A 22,212-nucleotide genomic window follows, 5' to 3' on the forward strand; every position below is an offset into this window, starting at 1 on the left:
CAAGATACTTACTCGGAATTTTACCGCTCAAAAGCAGCGCTGGTCACCATCCTACGTTAGACAATTTCGGCAAGGCGCCGCATCTGCAAAAAAGATAGAGAACTATTGGTTAATTGCATTTGGAACAATATTACTTGCTAGACAGTGCTTGGTACAAACTGACTTTTACTTAAGCACTACCTTCATCCATCGAGTCGAACTCATCCTTCAGTCCTATCTTCCGTTCTTCCACATCCTACACCAGTACCCACACTCGACACCTGGATCGAAACTCTCATCAATGTACACAAGGAAACCAAGGAACACCTAGAAAAGGCCCAAAATCACACCAAGCAGTATGCGGATTCCAAAAGAAGACCAGGACCATACTACGCAGTGGGTGATAAGGTTTGGCTATCCTCAAAACTACTGCCTCGCCATCTACGACCTAATAAGCTGGCTCCCTGGTACATGGCCCTTTTTCCATAAGGGAAATCATTAATCCAGTGGCCTTCCAGCTCAAACTACCAGACTCTTGGAAGAAGATCCACCCAGTGTTCCATACGTCTTTAATGAAGCCATACATCCAATCCTCCCGGACTGCCCCCAGGCCTAATCCTGTAATCATCAATGACCACCTGGAATACAAGGTGTCCAGGATATGTGACTCCAGGTACAAAGGTGGTCAGCTACAATACCTGGTTGAGTGGAAAGGATACCCTCCTAGTGAACGCACCTGGGAACCAATCTCAAATTTAAATGCTCCCAGATTACTCAGAAGGTATCATCTCATACCCCCGGACAAGCCCGCAGGGACGGGTCTTCGGAGGAGGCATGCTGTCATGAACCGTCGGATGCGTCCCTTTTGGACTTCCTGGTCCCTGACACATCGAGGCCTGCACTCAGCAGTACTACCATCATGGCTGACAGACACGGAACGTTGTTTACCAGCTTCCGCGTCGGACCTAGCACACTCTATAAAGAAGCCACGCCCCGCGGGCCCATGCATCTCAACGCTACCGCTTGCAGTGGCTAGATGTGCGTTGCCGTAGTTCGCTCTTGCTGACTCCCTGTTCCCGGTTCCCGGACCCTTTGTTCTTCCTCCTTCAGTCCCTTCCTTTCTTAAACTCCTGTATCCTGGACCCCCGTGTACCCGTCTCCGAGTACACATCATCATTTCCTGGATTTCCCGGACATACTGAACGTTCCAGGAGTCGAAGCGCCAATCACACGCTAACCCGAAGAAGTCCACACGGGGCTGTACAAGACCCGGACTTTACGCAAGAAAACTTCTTCAAGGAGCTCCAGTAAACAACAGCAACAAGTGAGAAGGGGGGAAACCTGTGACACATGGGAGGGGGGCCGTGGCCTCAGCTGGGCTGAGGGACAAAATGGCGAGCATGGGCCTGAGGGACGTCTGGAGGGAACTGAAAGGGAGCGCAGAGGGGTATACTTTCCTCTCAGAAGTTCACGGAACACAGTCCAGAATTGAATATTTCTGGGTCTCAGCGAACCTAGTGGGAAGAGTTAAGGCGATAGAGGTAGGCCCCATGGAAATAGCAGATCACAAAATACTGTCCATAAAGCTGGAACTGGGGGAGACAAGAAAGGGGATATGGGGATGGAAATACCCAGAATATCTACTGAGGGGTCCCATGATAAGGGAGGAGATGGAGGGCAAGATGAGAGAGTTCTTTAACAACAACAAAAGAGGGGACACGGGAGAAGACACGAGGTGGGAAGCATTCAAAGCCACATTGAGGGGGGAGATTATGGCAGTCCGAGCACAAAGGCACAAGCAGCTGCTGACCCTGGAGACCCGTCCGGAGGTAGAGGTCGAGGAGGCAAGAAACAAAGTAGCTGAGACCCCCAGCAGGCATAACCAGAGGGAATATAGGTGGGCGGTAGGCCAATTGGGATCTTACGAACTAAAAAGGCAGAAGGGGCTCTACTCCGGGTGAGGCAAAAATTCTATGCTAAGGGGAACAAGGCCGACGCCTTACTGGTGGGTCTCCTCCGGGGGCGGCTTCAAGGAACACAATTACGGCCTTAAACACAGAATCAGGCGAAAGAGTCACACAAACAAAGGATATCCAAGAAACCATGGCCAAATTCTACGAGTCATTATACACATCGCAAAGCCCTCACGCCCATGCCCAAGAAACATTCCTGGAAAAGATAAGCCTGCAGAAAAAAAGATGGGGATGCCCAGACTGGTTTAAGCCAAGAGATAACAGAGGATGAAGTGAGGGGGGTTATTAGGAGTCTGCCCGCAGGCAAAGCCCCTGGCCCAGATGGGTAGTCAGTATCTTTTTTACAAGACCTTTGCCGGGGTCTTGGTGCCTCAGTTTACCTACCTCTTCAACTCCTTTAAAGACAGAGGGCAAATTGCTCCTTCCATGAAAGAAGCCAAGATCTCCCTGATCCCGAAAACGGGAAAGGACCCCCTCGAAAGATCTTCCTATAGGCCAATAGCACTCATTAACGTGGATGCTAAGATTTACACCAAAATCCTGGCCAACAGGCTGGAGGGGCTTCCTCCAGACCTGATACACCAGGATCAGGCGGGTTTTATAAAAGGAAGGCAGACAGCAGATAATTTAAGAAGGGTGGCACACCTAGTGGAAAAAGCGGAAAAAACTCACACCCCAGCAGCACTATTATCTTTAGACGCTGTGAAAGCGTTCGGTCGGGTGGAGTGGTCGTTCCTTTTTAAAACTATGTTAAGGATGGGACTTGGAGGCGCGTTTTTACAGATGGTTAAGGCAAACTACGAGGGCCCTCGAGCGAGGGTGGTAGTGAACGGTACAACATCAAGACTGTTCCAACTTGAAAGAGGTACAAAACAAGGGTGTCCCCTATCGCTCCTACTCTATGCAATCTACCTAGAACCTATATTAAATGCCATCCGGGAGTCAGAGGGGATACAGGGAATTCCATTTGGGGGTGGACAACACAAAGTGGTAGCTTTCGCACACGACATGCTGCTCGCCCTGACCAACCCCATGGAGTCAAGCAGACAGTGCAGGCTATTACTCGAGGAATTCGGGGAAGCATCGGGACTACGCATAAACATCAACAAGTCCGAGCTGATGGACCTGATGCTGGGGAAAGGGGAGAGGGAGGAGCTAAAAAGGTCAACCACTTTCACATGGCGGCCTGGGGGAATTACATACTTGGGGGTGAGAATTACTCCGGCCCTTACAGAGTGCTATGCAGCAAACTACACCCCCCTCCTGAGAAGTATCAAAAAGGACCTCCATAAGTGGCAGAACCTTCAGTTCTCCTGGCTTGGGAGACTGGCGGCAATAAAAATGGTCACACTGCCGAAGATGCTCTATCTATTTCAAGCTATCCCCCAACCAGTTCCGGCTAGCTTCTTCAGGGAGCTCCAAGCTTTAACAAACAAATTTATATGGGAGGGGAAAAGGGCAAGGGTAAGTAGGCAGCAACTCATGGCTCTGAGGAAAGAAGGGGGACTAGCCTTGCCCAACCTCCGCCAGTACTACGAGGCAACCCAGTTTAGGGTAATTTGGGAATGGCTCCATGAGGGGGAAGAAAAGCACTGGGTAAAAATGGACAGGGCGGTCACAAACCATGATCTGGGGGAGATCCTGTGGCTACCTAAGCAACACCGGCCGAGAGGGGGCGTGGCTAACTAGCCATGGAATAGGACGTGCTTCCTGGTGCAGCTCCTGCCGATCTGACGTTGATCCTGGAAATTATGCCTGGAAAATGCTACTTGCGCTCCAGAATTGAAGCTAAGGGTGTCTGAATAGGTACCCTGCGACTGACTCGGATATTAAGTGAAATGTGTTTGGCATTCCGGAGAAAATAGCACTTTGGGTACGCGGCCGCACTGATACATTGTTGCCAAGATGGCGGAAAAACAAAGAGATTTCACTCGCGGCCTCGGGGAGAATGCAGCGGAACGGCAACGGGAAACGAATGAAAGTTGCCGCCACAGGACGGGCTGCGTAGCACTCGTAAAGCTTGCTCCGGATATTCTCTTAGTGTAACAATGTGGCAGCGCTCGGAGGGTTTAAACAGGCGAAGCGACCGCCATACTGGGACAGAGCCACCGTGCCACGGACGTTAGGCAACAAGGGGACAAAGATTTGGACCGCGAGCGGCGGTGAGAGCGTGTGGCTCATAAACGACTGCCGCGGGGCACCTGTCAAGGATGGCACTCTATTAAGAGTGGCACAGGACACCCAGAAAGGGTTTGGGTGGTTGTGCCAAAATAAAGTTGACAGATGAGTACACACACAGCAGAAAGGAAAGAGAATGAAGAGTAGGCAAGTGTAGCAAGGAAAAAAACACAGAATGAATTCCCTCTTGGGGTGTATGCAGATATAGGAAAAGAGTATTCCACGAACCTTAGGAAATACTCTAGCCTTCTGCACAGTTTTCTATAACAGAGGCCCACGCTGTTTGCTCATAGCTTGGAACAGCAGCTATGGGTGTCTGTAATGTAGAAACGAGACAAGGGAAGGGGCAGAGGTTGACTGATGGGAACCAACAGACAAGCTCTGTACAAAAGGGTCTACAAACAGTACAAGAGAAGATACTTACAGACAAATCCAGGAAAAGGAGGTTGCTAGCAAACTAGCAGAAGGAAATGAAGGGAAAGTCGTGTAACAGGATAGTATAGCAGAGGACAGTAAGGAACAAGGTTGAGAGCTCAGAGGAGCAGGAAATCAATGAGCAAGCCCACAGGAGCAGGGCTGTAAGGTAGAGAGCCCAGAGGAAAAGGGCTTAGGGCAGCAGAGTAAAGCAGGCTGCACGGCAAGGAACCCAGAAGGGCCGGGCAGCAAGGAGTGGGCCCTGAGGGGCCGGGCCGCTGACCGTAGAAGGTTGCAGAGGACTGTGGAGGGTTGCTAGGCCGAGAACCCGGCGGAAAAAGGTAGGTAGTAGGCAGCAGAGCGTGATAAGATGCAAAGTAGGAAGCCCAGAGGACAAGGGCTGTAGGCAGCCGGAGTGAGGCAGGCTGCAGAGCAGGGAGCCCAGAGGACAAGGGCTGAAGCTGGAAGGCAGCAGAGCGTGATCAGCTGCAATGTAGAGAGCCCGGCAGGGCAAGGGCGGAGGCTGGAAGGCAGCAGAGAGTGATCGGCTGCAATGTGGAGAGCCCGGCAGGGCAAGGGCGGAGGCTGGAAGGCAGCAGAGCGTGATCGGCTGCAATGTGGAGAGCCCGGCAGGGCAAGGGCGTAGACTGGAAGGCAGCAGAGCGTGATCGGCTGCAATGTGAAGAGCCCGGCAGGGCAAGGGCGGAGGCTGGAAGGCAGCAGAGCGTGATCGGCTGCAATGTGGAGAGCCCGGCAGGGCAAGGGCAGAGGCTGGAAGGCAGCAGAGCGTGATCAGCTGCAAGGCAGGAGCCTGGAAGAGCAGGGCTGAGGCAGGGAGCCCAAAAGGCTAGGGCTGTAGGCAGCAGGGTGTAGCAGGCTGCAAGGCAGGACACCCAGAGGAGCAGGGCTGAGGCAGGGAGCCCAAAAGGCTAGGGCTGTAGGCAGCAGGGTGTAGCAGACTGCAAGACAGGAGCCCACCAGGGCACTGGAACAAAGAGCAGGTGAAATCAGGAAACAGCATACAAAGTTTGTAGCTCGAAGCAATAAGGTGCCGGAAGGACTCTCAATGCAAGAGACTGAGCTCTCGCAGGCAGCAGCTTTTATACAGCCCAGCCCAGCACAGAGGCAGGCTAATTGGTTGCACCTGATTCAGCACACCTGCAGACAATCGACCACCTCCCTCTCTGTTCCTGAGCTGGTGGAAGCAGAGCAAATCCCTAGGGCTTCTGGGGATTGTAGTTCTGATGAAGAAAAATAGGAATAGCCAGGAATAGGTGGTTATAGCCAAGTGCATTATGGTAAGTGTAGTTTTTTGGGAAAAATAAAAAAGCACCAAAGTCTCGCAAATGGGAAATAAAGTCCAAATAGTGAATAGCGGTTGATCCAAGAGTTTTCTGTAGATAAATGAATAACAATTTGTCCATATTGATCGCCAATGTATGCGCCCATGGCGCAGGCATGACAGCACCGGACGCTGGCCGAACATAACGCGGGACTGCAGAAGCTAACAAGAGTGTCAGTGGACATGAGTAGAATGTCGGCTTGGCGAGCCACATAGGATGTGGACGACAACGTTGCTGTCTGTAAATATCCCCCGACTGAAGCAGGGCACCGAAAACATAGATAGACCGGTCACCTGGGCATAAGGCTATTTGGGAGCAGCGCTCCACGGAAGGAGGCGAAACGCTGGCGTTTGGTGCGTGCCATTATAGGGTGCCCACGAACGAATCCAACATTGGGGGCTGCAAAGCCGAGACCTACATGTGGAGGCTGGTCTCAAGCCAAAGCGCTCGCGGGCGACACAGACACTTGAGTATGTCGGAATTTTAACATCAAGAGTGGCCAACAATTGGGTCCATCCTGGACATTTGCCAGATGTCGGCACAATAAGGAGAAGAGGCGGCAGGTAGTGGAGCGTATATGTTATTTTGGACGCGCTATAAGCCTGAGTTGCGCTGGTGGTGGATAGGCAGGAGCGCCTGGTGGCCTAGCGAAACATGTAAACGGGGTGCTGATCACAACAGCCAGAGAAGGGAGGACACGACCCGCTTGGAGAATAAAATAGTTTGCACCAACGTAAGCTGCAACCTGCTGTGGAGGAGGAGTTTGGGCATGAGCTGATTTGGTGGTGTCACTGAAATATAGAGACACGTGCCGGCACGGCACGGAGAAACTGGAACTGCAAACGGAGCTTAGCCTGCACAATGTCAGTAAAAGGACCCAAGGCCAGGAATAAGCAATCCACAATGGAGGTCTCCGCTAAGGCACAACGGACCCCCACTGCTCCGACGCAAAGCGCAACGGCAGCTACAATGGACAGTACCTCTGAAGGAGAAAACACCTCGGTACTGGCAGCCATAACGTAGCTGAGAACCTCATGGGCGACAACAATGGTGGACCTACGGACGGCCTTGGAGAATAAAATCGATGCGATTGGAATCAAAGTCACCTTGATGTGACAAGATGTCAGAGTGCTGGCAGACAGAACAAGCAATTTAGAGAGTGCTGTGAAGACTAACACAGACACCAGCACAAACAATGCGAAGGAGATCCATATATTAAAGCAGCAGGTAGCTAATCTTGAAAACCGAGCGGAGGAGGCGGAAGGAAGGGCGAGACGGAACAACATCCGTGTGGTCGGCCTGCCGGATGGGGAGGAAGGCCAGGACCCCACGGACTACGTGGAGAACATGATCCTGCAGGAGATAGGAGCAGACAAGCTTTCGCAAGGATTTACGGTTGAACGAGCACACCATGCCCTGATGAGGAAACCGCAGCCCGGTGCCCCTCCCAGAGCGATCATTGCGAAGATCCTAAACTACAAAGACAGAGAAAAGATTCTGGAGTACTTCCGCAAAGGTGGTACGATAGAAAGGGCTTCCACCAACATCACGGCGTACCCTGATTACACCATGTTGGTACAGAGACAGCGATACAGCTACGTGGCGGTCAAGAGGAGACTGCGCACAGCAGGGATCAAGTATATGCTCTTGTACCAGGCGAAGCTCAAGGTCTTACATAAAAGCAGAGCGTTCTTCTTAGACACCCCAGAGGATGTGGCGGCCTGGCTGGATTTGCAAGGTTGCCCGGAGCGCAATGAGGAGCAAGATCATGAGGAGCGTGACAAGTGAGACGGAGGTGTGGTGAATGCAGAGGGGACAAGGTGGGGGAGCCCTAGTTGAAGATCGAGAGATTATTGAATAACACTATGGTAATATTTTGGACTTCCTGACCCTGCTGGACTAGAATATAGAAAATTAAGTGCACAAGTTAATTGAATAGCGGTAGGCGTAGTGCGCTTGAAGTAATCAGGAGCTGCGAGATGGAAGTAACCTATCCCCAAGAACTAGCAGTAAGATAGCCACTAGTGCTTTTTTTACCGTGCTGAGCTGCGAGTACGGGTTAGCGCCAGAAAGGGCTAGATGCGGGGGTGCCTGAGATCCAGGGATGGAGCTGGGCAACAGTTGGGGAGGGGGTTATTGGGTGGCGGAGGGCTGGAAGGGGAAAGGGGAAGGGATGGGGTTTGGGGGGTTTGTTGTGTTCTTAGTTAAGGGGAGTTTAAGTTGGGAAACGAGCCCATATAGACGAGTTATGCAGTTGGAGAAAGGAGGAGGGGAACCTCGCCATGTCATGGGGGACCTTAAAGTAATCACCTGGAATGTCAGGCGGCTCAATAGTTATTTGAAGAGGAACAAGGTTATGCTATACCTACGTAGACAGAAGATAGATATAGCCTTACTGCAAGAAACGCACCTGACGCGAGACAAGATTGAGATGATTGGGAAGAAATGGAAGGGGACGGTAGTGGGATCGTCATATTCAGTGTACGCCAGGGGAGTGATTACTTGGGTGGCGCCACACGTCCCATTCCAGCTGCTACAGACGCTGGCTGAGACAGATGGGAGGATGGTCATACTGAGGGGACTGTTGGAAAACAAAGAGGTAAGCATTTTGAATACGTATGCCCCGAACCAAAATACAGGAGCATATTTTAGGACATTGAGTAACAACCTCAGCTTGTGTGTGGGGAGTGCGGTGATCTGGGGGGGGTTAACTGTGTATTAAACCCCAAGGTAGATAGATCAGATGGGAAAATGGATAGACCAGCCCCAGCTGCTAAAGCCCTTCAAATACTGCTGAATGATTTTGGGTTCATAGATGCATGGAGGGAGCGACACCCCCTGGACAAGCAATACTCGCATTATTCTGCCCCGCAACAGTTACATACAAGGTTAGACTATGGGCCTCATTACGGGTGGGGCGGTCCGTAATTAACAGTGGCAGTAAACCCGCCGCCACTGTTAATTCCGGACCGCCCGATCCCGAGTCCTGCAGGCGGGAGGTGATCTTCCCACCAGGTCTGACCTAGCGGGTTGAACACCTCCCACCTGCAGGCGGACGTGGAAACACCAGCACCATCACGAGATGGTGCCGGTGTTTCCACTTCCCCATTCCCATTGAGTCCTACGGGACTCAATGGGAATGGGGATTAACACCATTCTGCCTCCGTGACTCCCGGGACACTGGGGCTGTAATGCCCTGGTAATTCCGGGAGTCACGGAGGCGGAATGGTAATACGAGTCCGGCGGTAACCAGGCAGTTTTACCGCATTGGTTACCGCCGGACTCGTAATGAGGCCCTATGTCTTTGTCACACCAGAGTTACTAACAGAGATCACGCACGCTGAATACAAAGCGAGGGTCCTCTCCGACCACTCGCCTTTGATCCTCGGATTGACGTCTAGGAAAAATGGACACCTCTCACGATGGACGGCAAACGCATTTTGGCGGCCGAAGGCCAACCGTCTCATGTACGAAATGATAGAAATACAGGTTTCCGAGTTTGACCAATGAACGGCCATTTTGATGTAACAAGGATCGCCATTTTGTTTTCAAACGATTGCTCATTGCTTTCTGTTCAAATTGCTTCGCAGCACATTTCTGCTTACACTGCTCGACTGTTAACATTGTTGCCTGAACGTGAAAGGACAAGGCCGCAAGGCTAATAAGAGTTCGTTGAAACACAACGTAGGCAGCTCCGGAGATGAATGCCCGGCTCCCTCCCGAATGTAGCCTTGAAGCAGAGCCGCAGGGCATTTAATCATTTCACAGCTGCCAGCCAGTCTCGTTATATGGTAGAATATATTAGAATAAAGCAGCCAAAGGCTTGAATTATGCTCTTCTTACGGCCCCCCTTTTCCGAGCCCTGTAGAGCGCGTCGGCCAGGACACTAATAGCACCTCATAGATAGCAAGGTCTGGAATGTGACTCTTCCCCCGTATGTAGCTCGCTTACAAGAACAGAAGCACTGTGTTCTGTTCAACAAAGAAAAGATGTCTCTGCACTTGCAAGGTTGCATATTGTTACTAGAATAGATATTTGAAGGTGTCATATTCGTCGGAAGTGTCCATCATCAAAGGAACCCAATAAAGGGGGGTGTTAAACATGTCACAGCTGATTGTATGATATGCATTTTGTATATATGTAACTGATGTACGTAATTCGCTCTCTTGCATCCCTGGAGGTCTGGAGATACACGTCGCGGGCGTGAGACCGAGTTGGCCAACTGAGACTATTTGCTTTGCAATAAACCCTAGCTTTGGGAATACAACTTTGTGTCTGGCGTATCTATCGTGTGTGGTGACTTGCCTTGTTTCCATAACGCGAGGGACCCCTAGGGGCCCCTTTCAAGATGGCGCCATCGTGTACGTTGTAATTGAGTAAAGGCAGAGAACGACGAGGACGGGACGATCGAGCCGGGATCAAGAGGTGTTCGGGGCGTCCTGTAGAAGTGATGAGAGATTCCTTTGCAGATCTGCACACATCTGATCCCTGATCGACGTATCTGGCTAGAGAACAAGGAGGCGAGGGTCCCGAAACGAGGCAGAAGCCAAGAAACGCAGACACAACGTCATTGGTTGCGTCAGTATACAGACAAATTGTGTCCTGGAGGACAAATTGATTTATCAGGTGAGTCATACCCCAATTCAAAATAATCCTGATATTGGTTGAGAGTTGACTTTGCAAAATCAAATGCCCTAGGAAAGGTTGATTAACCAGGGGGAAGGTTGAAACATGCCTGGGGTACTGTCCACCCTAGCAGGGTTTTTCCGCTGCGGTAGACAATCTTTGGAAGATGGCCAAATTGCACCACCTGGGGGAACGCCAGCGTATGAGATGTATGTGAAGTATGGTGTGGGAGCGATAATATTCTGTGAGACTTGGCATAGGCAAACCAGAAAGCAACAAGACCATCAGTGGCCGATAAATAGTAGTTTTGAAAGCGCGTCCCGCAGCATTTGATATCGTTAAGGACTGGAGAAGGGAAGCAATGCTCCGATTTAGAAGTAGAGCGAACCATGCGCGCAGGCATAAATCGAAAGGTGAAGTAGCGTAAGAAAAGGAGGAGGAGGAGTGGACTGAGAGTCTAAGGAGGTCAGGTAGACGTGACCAGTTGAATATAGAAAAAATATACCCACAACGAGAATTGAACATAGCAGATGAAGTGATGGAAAACATATTGTTCCATACAAAACAAGGCCCAAGATCAGAAGCGAGGCCAAACATGTCAGTAACTATTGCTCAAGCCCCTCCCGTAGCTCAAACTCTCCCTCCCATAGCTCAAGCCCTCCCACAGCCACAGACCGCGCACGTAACACTTCCTATTAGTCAACCAGGCCCACAGCAGACACTCCCCGTTCCTATTGTCCCATCCGCACCTCCCGCCTTAGATACAGACTCGGTACCATCCGTCCCTCCAGGGGTTGAAGTTGAAACCACGTGGGCAAGAGGTGGAACTGAACAAAGTGGATGCACGAGGGTAACTCGCAGTGCGATCAGCAAAGAAAGGAAGGTGGAATTGCAGCAACAGGCAGAAATGTATATAGACGGGAATGATGGGACGGCAGCATTGGCTTCGATGTATGACTTCCGAAGAAGCAACGAAAGACAGGTAGTGTTGGAATGCATGGGTGAATATTTGGTGGAGAGATGGAAACAGTTAATTGGGAAATTACCACCGCAGCAATTGTTAGACTTGAATGCATTAGCACGCTGTAGACAAAGAGATGAAGAAGTGAGGGAACATGTGTATGGACTTTTTGAGCTTAAAAATTAATTGGATAATGATTATGCTGAAATGTTTACTGCACCTGGGTACAGGGGTAAGGATATCGGGAGAGATAGGAAGGAAGCAGTAGAGCCATATATACAGCGACGACAGTCAATGTCGTCAGTACAGAGGGGCGACAAATTGAAAGTATGTATACGAGAGGCGTTCAGATGGATGTCGGATCCCAGTATCCCCACAATGGAGATACATGAGATATTTGATGAATATTCCATGCCCATGAAAAGAAAAGCACTGCAGTCGATGGCTGAACATTTAATAGACAAAGATATAAAAAATGGCAAGGCCAGCCCACCCGAAATAATGGCAGTATATAAGAGAGCACTAGAGCGAGGGACAGGAGAAACAGCCCAATCACTTGATCTGGGAATATTATTACACATGAGAGAAGGGGGAGGGACAGTAAGTGGGGCATTCCCTATGAGAGGTCCCACCTACCTTTGTGCCAAAAACAGAGGTTCCCGTAGCGGCGCAGGTAATGCCAGACCATTATACCGCCCAGTACGTACATGTCCCCTTTTCCAGACAGGAGGTGAACAACATAAAGCAGACGATTCCCGATATAAGAAAGAATCCTGCAGGATTTTACAAGGAAGTAGAGTCCTGCCTGCAATCATCCGTGCTTACCGTGGGTGACATAGACCTAATATTCCCAGTGATCCTGCCAACAGACATATGGAAGCAAATAAGAAAGGTGGATGACGTAACGGCCTATGGCGCCACATGGGCGGGCTTGATAATAGAAGATAGGAATAAAGCGGTTGGAGGGACACCAGGAGCGAACATAGTAGCATTACCAGCACGCATAATACAGAAATTAAAATAAATTGTCCCAGAGAAAATAATTCAATGGGACAAGTTGACTGCATGTGTGCAAGGCAAGGATGAGTTAGCAACAGATTATTTCAATAAATTCGAAGAAGTATTCGCAGACTTCAGTGGGCAGGATCTGAGCTTGGAAGCGGGGAAGAGGCTATTTGTTGATAAATATGTGAGGGGGTTGAGACTTCCAATTCAGAACGTAATAATGACATCAGAAAGTGCATGGCAAGCAAAAACGCTGGGTGAAGTATTGCACATGGCCCAATATTATGAGACGAGAGTGAATGCGGGAAAGGACCAGGAGGAGAAAGATAGAGTAAATCTTAAAACAAGGGTGTTACTGCAGCAAGTAGCAGGACATAATAGAGGAAGAGGGAACGCACAAGGGAGGAGTCATTCGAATATGCATGGGGGGCCATTGCGACCAAATCAGTGTGCATACTGTAAGGAGGAAGGACACTGGCGAGCGCAATGTCCACATTTACAGAATGGAAATGGACCTGGTCAGAGAAGAGAGCACAGAGGGCACCAAGGAGCGAATGGACCAAATAGGAATAGTATGCAGCAGCTCCACAATAATGAAGGTAATCAAAACCAAGTCCAAAACCAAAGTGCTCCTAACCAGAGTCAGGGTCAGCAAAACCAACAGTATGGGAATCAGAGTGGGGGAAATAGAGGAAAGAATGGGAACATTTTCAATACTCAGCCAAATACGTATTACAGTAATAGTAGTGACTACACATCGGATGATGTGTTATTTCCCCAATAGGAAAGCCCAGGGTAAGGGTCGGAACCAGTGTCTATTCCCGTGAATCAGAGAGGACCCTACGTAGAAATGGGAGTCGGGAATAAGGAGCACCGCTTCCTTGTAGATACAGGAGCGCAAAAGTGTTCAATAGACCATCATTTGGTTCCGGATATACCACTGTCAGGGCAAAAGAATGTTTCCGTAGGGTTCACAGGTACACCAGTCATAAACCCAGTGTCCCAACCAGTCCCAGTTACTATAGGACCATTCACTGAACATTGTCCCTTTCTCTTAACAGAAAATTGTGGGGAGAACTTGTTGGGATTGAACTTGTTGAAAAAGCTAGGTGCGATTATACATTGTACGTCAGACTGGGTGTTTCTGACGATTTGGCCACAAGATGCCCCTGTGTCAGAATTCATGTCTGAAACCTTGCCACTAGAGTTAAGAAAATTGCCAACCTGTATATGGGCGATGCATGACAACGGTGTAGGATGCTTGAAGATAGAGCCAGTGAGGATCATTTTGAAAGAAGGAGTTACACTGCCAAGAATTCCCCAGTATAACATTTCGGCAAACGGAGAGAAAGGACTGAAAAGTATTGTTTCAGATTTGGTGAAATTATGGGTAATTGAAGAAATTACAGGCAGTACATGTAACAGCCCGATTCTTCCAGTGTTTAAGAAAGGAGGCAATGAAGTACCATATCGTTTCATAATTGATTTGCGCGCGCTAAACAAAGTAGTAGATCCACAATTTCCTTTGGTCCCAGAGGTCACTACAATATTGACAATGATACCTGCCTCAGCAGAATACTTTAGCGTAATTGATCTAAAAAACGCTTTCTTTAGCATTCCGGTGGACAAGGACAGTAGATATTTGTTCGTGTTCACATTAGGGGGACGATCATTTACATTCACGCGCATTCCACAAGGATATATGGAAATTCCGAGTATTTACAGTAGAGCGTTAAAAGAGCAGCTAGACATGCTAGAATTATCAGTGGGGTATGTACTATTGCAATACATAGATGATCTGTTGATCGCTGCTGATACAGAAGAGATTTGTAAAAAGAGCACCGTATTACTACTGTCACACCTAGCGGCACATGGCCATAAAGCTAGTTTGAAGAAGTTTCAATATAATCGAAAGGAGGTAGCTTATTTGGGCTACCTACTTTCGAAAGAAGGGAGAAGGCTAACGCCAGAACGCATAGAAAGTATTTCTTGTATGCCTATTCCAAAGACACAGAAAGGAGTCAGAGCCATAATAGGTATGGCTTCTTATTGCCGGCAGTGGATCGGTAATTTTGCGTTAATTGTGAAGCCAATGGTGCTATTAACTAAGAAGGATGCCGTGATGCCTTTGCAGTGGAATGAAGAATGTCAGAGTGCGTTTGATCAATTGAAAACTGCATTATGTTCTGCTCCAGTTCTGGGCATGCCGAATTATGAAAAAGGTTTTAGATTATTTGTATGCGAGAATGAAGGATGTGCATTAGCTGTTTTGACACAGGAACAAGGTGGAAGAAATAGGCCGTGCGGCTATTTTTCTTCTGCGCAGGACACTGTAGTGCACGCACTACCACGATGTTTACGATCTGTCGCGGCGGCTGCTGCATCGGTGAAACAAACGGAAGGGATGGTATTGGGGCATACTTTACTTCTGATGGTGCCACATGCAATAGATGTCCTATTAAATAGGACACAGACACAACACCTCACCTCTGCTAGACTGACAAGATATGAAATTATCTTATTCGCGCCCCATATCCAAATTATGAGGTGTAGCGCTTTGAATCCTGCAGAATTAATGCCACTGCCCATAAAAGAAATTGGTGACAACGAATCACCACCCCATGATTGCTTAATGGTCACTGAGGAAGAAACGAAGGGGAGAGTTGATTTAAGGGACATCCCACAAAAGGAGCCAGATGGAGAGTTATTTTGGGACGGCTCTTGTTTTAAACTACCTGATGGCACGTCAACTGCCGCTTACGCTATCACTACCCTAGAGAGCGTTGTAGAAAGCAAAAGAATTCCCTACAACTCGGCACAAGCCGCAGAAATAATAGCATTGACCAGAACCTGTGAGATTTCTGAAAATGTGAACGTGAATATCTATACTGATAGTCAGTATGCTTTTGGGGTGGTTCATAACTTTGGTCGACACTGGGCTGAGAGAGGTTTCTTGACATCGCATGGGGCCAGAATTCAACATGGCCCTTTGATTGTACGATTGCTTTCTGCACTCACGTTTCCAAAGCGCCTAGCAATAGTGAAATGCGAGGCACATAAAAAGATAACATGTAAAGTGGGAGAGGGAAACGCATTTGCAGACAGAATTGCGAAACAAACTGCCACTTATTTGAATAATAAAATGATGACAGTCCAGACTGAGGAAGTACCCTGTATGATAGAAGATGGAATTGCCATTGTCAAAGAGATGCAGGCCGAAGCCACGGCCGATGAGATACAAGGGTGGGCAGAGGGCTCTGCTGAGTGGGATTTAGAGGGTTGTTGGGTGGACAATGGGAACTAAAAACTGGATGTTGCCAAATTCTTATGTAACTGCAATGGTCACGATGGCTCACAGCCCAACCCACCTCTGTGCAAAAAAAATAATACAGCACCTATCTACGGTATGGCAGAATGTAAACATAAAGAAGAATGCAGAGAGGTTGGTGCAGAACTGCATTACGTGTTTACAACACAATGAAAGGGAACAGTGACTCCAATAGGCAGTTTTGGCCCACCCTCTATGCCTTTTGAGGTAATCCATTTTGATTTCATAGAGATGGAGAGGTGCCAAAACTTGAAATATGTCTTAGTGGTGATATGTGCATTCAGCAAGTGGGTAGAGGCATATCCCTTAAAAGACTGCACAGCAATGAGTACGGCAAAAGTAATGCAAGTTTTGCCCTGACCTGTTAGCAGCAATTTCGGAAGACATCTTTGTAGTTAATATAAACAGAAGACTTGGGGGCATACGTGCGTACTGTGAGACCCATGTGGGGATGTGATTTGTGCACTATGTGTAATTCTTATGAGTTTTTCTACAACTAAATGGGGCACGTTGTGTATTCCAGATAGTGCTTCACATAATGGATTCCTGAACTGGCAGTTTCTCTGTGAATACTTGTCTTCCGGCTCACGGTGTACCACGGACCTTCTTGTCTTGGTGTGTAGGTTGATGCCTATGAAACTAGTGTTGAATCGATATACACACTTTTGAGAGCCTGCTAATATCAGTACTCAGATATTTGGAATTCTGATTGAAACATGATTTTAGACGTGACTGTCATGACCCTTGCCCCTGGCCCTCACTGGCAAGTCAGCCTTCCAGTTAGGGCAAGGTAAAAAGGCCTTAAAACCTCATCCAAAACTCTCTTGGAGTCAGTCCTGGCGCCAGGCCCATAACCATCATGAAGACTAACATTAGAATGGGACTATTTACTTGGGACTATTTAACTTGGGGGGGGGGGGTTCAGCCAACATGGAGGCAAACACATAGCTCAGTTACAAGGAACTGAGCTATGCGGTCTAGTCTTTTGGGTGTGGCAGGCCTGGGACTACTTTACCTGGACTACTTTGGGTGTGGCAGGCCTGGGACTATTTTACCTGGACTACTTTACCTGAGACTATTTAAACCACACCCAAACAGCAGAACATGCTTTGCATTATTCTGCTGTGGGCAGCGTAACGCTCACCGTGTCCAGTTCTTTGATGCCAGCTTACCTGAAACCAAGGACCTGCAGAGAGAGAAAGAACACTACGAAACTTACCTGGAACAGTATCCTGTCTTCAATCCACCGCTGACTTCAGTTCCACTCACCTGAAGGTACGAACTCCATCATCCGGCACTGCATGCATCCTGGAATACCATAACCTGGAAAGAGGAGAAAGAAAGACAGCATTAGTAAGCGTTTACTCACGTTTCCTCCCAATTGAAGAAAACCACACAATTCTTACCTGGGTAGTCATCTCCTGGTCAGTATCATTGCTGGAACATTACAGCGCTTGGCGAGGAACATCGCAACCTGCAAGGAGAGAAAAGACACAGGTTAGCAACATAAAAGGCGAAACAGCGCAGCGCATCACTCACCAGACAGCATCACGCACACCGTGCTTTCACCTACCGGCCCATGCTCATCTTCAAACTGCAGGACAACACCAAAATACATTTCAATACCAAAAAGGAAAGAAGCAAGACATTATTCGAACTAAGAGGAACATAAGAACTGCATATAAAGACTGTAATGCAGCAAACCTACGGAGTCGCAGCAGGCTTGGATTCCCACAGGGGGCTTGCACCAGTGAAGTTACTTGGTCGCTGCTCGCCTCCCACATCTACGCGCCCCTGCCACAAGGAGCAGGACGGATAATCCACCTCTTACAATATTAAGGTGAGGAGAAGGCCCAAGGGGGAGGAAGGAGTTGAGGCCAAGGGAGGTGGGAAAACATGAAGACAATCTGGTATTGAATCTAGATCTCCTATATTGCAGACCCATCTTTAACCAGAGGCCTTACCAAGGGACCGGGAGAGGGTTCGAGAGTGCAAATCAGGCTGGGTGGCATCCCCGTGGATACCAGGTGAGCGTAACAGTGACTTTTGTTTTTGGCTTCTGGTGGTGGGTTCTATTTCTCTACAACCACTAGGTGACTTAAGCACCCATTATACGGATTTGACCTCTACTTAAGTGGTCTGGCGAACTTATAAATTGATGTATCGCACTATATGAAGTGGCAATTAACGGATCTTCATTTTTGTAATTACTTTTTTTAATTACTTTTCACTGCAAGGGTGATTTTTTGGACACTTGAGGATTCGGTCATGGTGACGGGTGTTAATTTATTCTCACGGTTTGGGCTTCGGTCTGTTCTTAGTGGTGAAGGTAGTAATTTGTTTACTGTGTGGTACGATTGGGAACTGAGGGCCTTCTGCCTCTTTGTTTTACAGGCTTTTGATAACATCTGTTGGTGTATGTTCCTAGGACCCCTATCGCACAATGTTGAAGGAATTATAAATGAAAAAGAATTGATTCCCCCTGAAGAAAGTTCAGCCACACAAAGGCATAAAGAACTGAAACTGTTACATGTCGGGAATATATATTTTTTTTGTGAGACATTCGTTATGTGATGTTGTGATATGCTGCTATATTTGTGTCTATGCACTTGTCTGATTTGTGAGTTTTTATGAAAATTGAGTAATACAATTGTATTTAATACGATCAACTGTTGTGCTAGTTTAGGGTCTCATTTGCAATAAATAATATATTTTTGGATAATTTTGTTGTACTATATCTATTTTTTCAAGATATAAGTACCGGAACATCAATTGGAGAGGTGTTTGTGTTCCCAGAGGATACCTGAAATTGGTCATTTGTGTTTGTGTTCCTATCTCTTTGATAATCAATACAGATTTATATGTCCCCTGATGGTAGAGATAGTGAAAAAAATAGGGGTGATCTTTCAGAGCCTATTAAAATCATAGCAAGGTACCTGTAACCTTGTGTTGAGAAGAAACAGGGTCAACACTAACCCTATCTCAGCAAGACCCGGAGGTGATGGAGCAAAGAGCCGAGCAAGAGACTCCTGTAGATGACACCGCAGAGCTAACACGTAAAGCAACATCCATCCAAACCAGCCCTTATCGTAAAAATCCTCATAACATGACCAGCAAAGCAGAAGCAAGATCATTGGGAGACAAGACGGGTCGAGAAACCACTCCACCTGGATGAAGCAGTCAGTCCCGATAACCCCTTAGAGAACATTCTAAACCACTGATCAAGCTGGGAGGCTATGTCCTTCACAGAGTATATCAGTGAGACAAGACCTAAAGACGAACTGAACGCTTTGGTGCAAGTTGGAGTAGGAGGTGATGTTGTGACCCGAGGGGCGGGGAGAAACACGTTATGGCGCATATGCTATGATGTGCCTATAAGAGAAAAAATAAAGGTGCATGAACCCCGGGGCACGGGGCCAGTGCGTGTAATCACCTAACCTGTGTCAAAAACCTTTATTGCGCTGCAGCAGTGGCTTTGCCTAGAAAAAGTCCATATCACACTAATCACCATACAGGAGACAGAGTAGTGTTAGTCAAGTGGCATACCTGTCATCTCATCGGCTTTTGGTGGGTGACACCCGCCATAGAGTCTGTTTTGTCACCCGCCAAACCTATGCTGCCCAAGAAATGTCACAATTATAAAAACTAAAATCTTATCGTTTCACCCGCATTTTCATTTCTAAAGGTTGCCAAGCATGAGGGTGCTCGCTGGTGGACTGCCTCACATGTCCTTAGGTGACCCCCCTATTTATTCAAACAATGTGATGACACTAAACTCTGCATCTCCCTTAAAGGGACCACACATTACAACACACACCTCCACCTAGCTAGCTCAAAAATAAAATAACAAAAAGTTCTCTACTTTTTCTAGTTCTGGAGTTGGAATAGTAAATTGACCCCCCTAGATTATTCATGGTGGCATGACTAACATATATACAGCATTTTTTATTTACACTTTGCCTCTGTTTTAGAAATATTTTAATTGCTTTAGATATCAACCACATCGACACTCATAACAAAAGATGGCGTCTAAATACAGCTCTTCTTAAAGATCCAAATTTCACAAAAGAGGTTATAGTATTTTGTAAAGGAATTCTTTGCACTCAACCATCCGTACCAAACAAATGTGGAAATAGCTTGGGACGCCTTCAAGGCAACTGTAAGAGGAGAAATCATTAGTAGAAAAGCCTAAAAAAAGACATTTAAGAAAGAACTGCAGGATTCCCTTTCAGCTATCAAAGAGCTAAAAAACCAGTTTCAACTAGTTAACGCTGATTCCTCCCTAAAAAATCTGATGACGGTTAATTTCTAGTTCAATAATAAATCTACTGTAGCAGCTAACATATCATTAGTGTACATCAGGGCAAAGTACCATGGAAGTTCAAACAAAGCAGGAAAACCTTTGGTTAACTACCTGAAAGGCAAAAATGGAATCGATTAGAAATAGCCTCGGCAGAACATGCACCTTGGACTCAGAAATTGCGACAGTGTTTTCAGAGTACTACCGCAAATTATATACTTCTGAAAACTCTTCCAATCCGAAATCCAAGTAGAAATTGGGTTATTCTTTGAGAAAATCCATAAAAAGAAAATCGATCAAAGTCTCCTGAAGCCCCTAGATGACGCAATCAATTTGAAAGAAATAATGCACGCCATCTCATCTATGAAAAAAAGAATATCACCCGGGCCAGATGGAATCCCTACAGAATTGAACCAATCCTTCTCTGATATTCTTTCCCCCAATTTACTTAGACTATACAACCACTTTTGCTATATATACCGACCCAAGGGCACATTCAGTAAGGCAAATATTATAGTACTTCAAAAAAACCACAAGGACCCTGCAAACCCTAAAAGTTACAGACCCATCTCGTCAATCAACGTTGACTGCAAAATATTTGCTAAAATCCTAGCTATCAGATTAGAGAAACTGCTCCCCCTCCTGATAAAAAATGACCAGGTGCGAGAAGATGGAAAAGCGCAGAGATACCCAGGATGCAGGGCTGGTTGCGAAAGATATGGGAAATCATCGCACTCGAATGGGCGACATACGCCATGAATAACAATGTCCATAACTTTGCAAATGACTGGGGAGACATTCTGACTTTTCTTAAAGATGACTATCGGGTAATCTGGTGCCCGCAACGCTTAAAATAGTTGGATCTGCAATGAACTTTGGTGACTGGTGCTTGAAGCTGAGCAGATGTGCCTCAAGAGGGGGAGTCTTGTTTGGGGGGTTTACCTTGTTGTAAAATCAATAAAAAGAGTTTTTTAAAAAAAAATGACCAATTGGGTTTCATTAAAGGCAGGCACGCCCATGCTAACACCAGACTGGTCACTGAAATTCTCTCAATTGCTAATCCTACCATTGAACCAAGGCTCCTAATGGCATTAGACGCAGAGAAAGCTTTCGACCTTCTTGAATGGGACTTCATGTTTGAAGCATTGAGCTGGCATGGTCTTGGTGATCCCTTCATCAAACTTATTACATGCCTGTTCAACTCCCCCATAGCCTCTATAACAGTGCACAACTCCACCTCCCTTATTTTCCCTCTTAACAGAGGTAGTGGCAAGGCTGCCCACTCTCCCCCCTTCTTTACATCCTTAATCTAGAACCTTTACTAGAGCTAATTAGAAATGACTCAAGCATCCCCGGAATTCGTACCCACAACACCGACATCAAGCTCGTAGCATATGAAGATGATATCATCCTTTTTCTCTCCAATCCCAATAGTTCAGTTAGGAAAACCGTGGAGCACATCGAAAACTACAGGAAAGTCTCTGGCTACAAACTTAACAAAGAGAAAACTGAGATCCTTCCCATAGCTGTCTCTTGCATCAAAAACGACAGAGACGACCTATGATTTAGCTGGAAATCAAGTCACATTAAATACCTTGGGCTACAAATCTCCCCTAATATCGATAATACAATCATCAGAACTGAAAACTCCATATTAGACTCACTAAGAAAAAAACAGAAACCTGGTCGCCTCTAGGTCTTTCATGGTGGAGAATATTAGATACAATCAAAATGATGCTTGTTCCAATTTTATTATACCCCCTAGCCATAATCCCTATCCCATTTAGCAACAAATTCTATAAAAAGGTCAACTCTGTTCTCTCAAAATTCCTCTTTCAAGGGAAGCCGTCTAAAATCTCCTTAAAAAAACTCCAAGCAGACAAAACCCAAGGGGGGGGGTCAAATTCCCAAACTTCTTGGCGTACCACCATGCCTACATCCTCACACAAATAAACCAGATTGCGTACCATGCACCACAAGATGAATGGGATCCGTCCAAATAGCTAGAGCTTGAAGAAGCTTTATTGCATCCATTCCCCCTAATTAGTAGATTCAGCATGATCAGCACATAAAAACATACTCTAGTCCATAGTCTGACCTCGGCC

The sequence above is a fragment of the Ambystoma mexicanum genome, chromosome 1p, assembly GCF_040938575.1.
Source record: "Ambystoma mexicanum isolate Mex_15411 chromosome 1p, UKY_AmexF1_1, whole genome shotgun sequence".
Taxonomy (NCBI): domain Eukaryota; kingdom Metazoa; phylum Chordata; class Amphibia; order Caudata; family Ambystomatidae; genus Ambystoma; species Ambystoma mexicanum.